Here is a 1334-nt window from a genome sequence, read left to right on the forward strand (position 1 = left end):
ATACTGCCACCACAGTACTGGTATAATGCCACCACAGTGCTGGTATACTGCCACCACAGTGCTGCCACCACAGTACTGGTATAATGCCACCACAGTACTGGTATAATGCCACCAGTGCTGTCACCACAGTACTGGTATACTGCCACCACAGTACTGGTATACTGCCACCACAGTGCTGGTATACTGCCACCACAGTACTTGTATACTGCCACCACAATGCTGGTATACTGCCACCACAGTACTGGTATACTGCCACCACAGTACTGGTATACTGCCACCACAGTACTGGTATACTGCCACCACAGTACTGGTATACTGCCACCACAGTGCTGGTATTCTGCCACCACAGTACTGGTATACTGCCACCACAGTACTGGTATACTGCCACCACAGTACTGGTATACTGCCACCACAGTGCTGGTATACTGCCACCACAGTACTGGTATACTACCACCACAGTTCTGGTATACTGCCACCACAGTGCTGGTATACTGCCACCACAGTACTGGTATACTGCCACCACAGTGCTGGTATACTTCCACCACAGTGCTGGTATACTACCACCACAGTACTGGTATACTGCCACCACAGTACTTGTATACTGCCACCACAGTACTGGTATACTGCCACCACAGTACTGGTATACTGCCACCACAGTACTGGTATACTGCCACCACAGTGCTGGTATACTTCCACCACAGTGCTGGTATACTGCCACCACAGTACTGGTATACTGCCACCACAGTACTGGTATACTGCCACCACAGTACTGGTATACTGCCACCACAGTGCTGGTATACTGCCACCACAGTACTGGTATACTTCCACCACAGTGGTAAACTTGGTTTTCTCTTCGAGGTCAAAGGTACTCATGGTCGCTGGAAGTGGTATACCTCATATATTATATATATATATATATATATATATATATAGTGGTATATAAATATTAACAGTATAAATATAGAGATGAGAATATTGCTCAACATGTTTTCTGGCTATACACTCTGACCGGTTCACTCTATAACATTTCTGGCCAGGAATGAAACAGGTAATAAAGGAGTTTGGGAAGGAACACTTCCCTGACTGTAGACGACGCGTGTTGAGGATGGAAGCTCTCTACTCCCATGACACTCTTGTCCAAGGGGGAGTTATGGGAGCTCTATTTGCCCCTGCTAGAATGGTAGGATTTTAATGGCGTCTCTCTGTGGCCCTCCTCCCACTGGCGACCTGGGGCCAGGTTCACGAAGCAGTTACGCAAGCACTTACGAACGTGTACATCTTTCCTCAATCTTTGACGGCTTTGGTTACATTTATTAAACAGTTTACAATCATGA

Source organism: Procambarus clarkii, chromosome 53 (genome assembly GCF_040958095.1).
Source record: "Procambarus clarkii isolate CNS0578487 chromosome 53, FALCON_Pclarkii_2.0, whole genome shotgun sequence".
Lineage (NCBI taxonomy): Eukaryota > Metazoa > Arthropoda > Malacostraca > Decapoda > Cambaridae > Procambarus > Procambarus clarkii.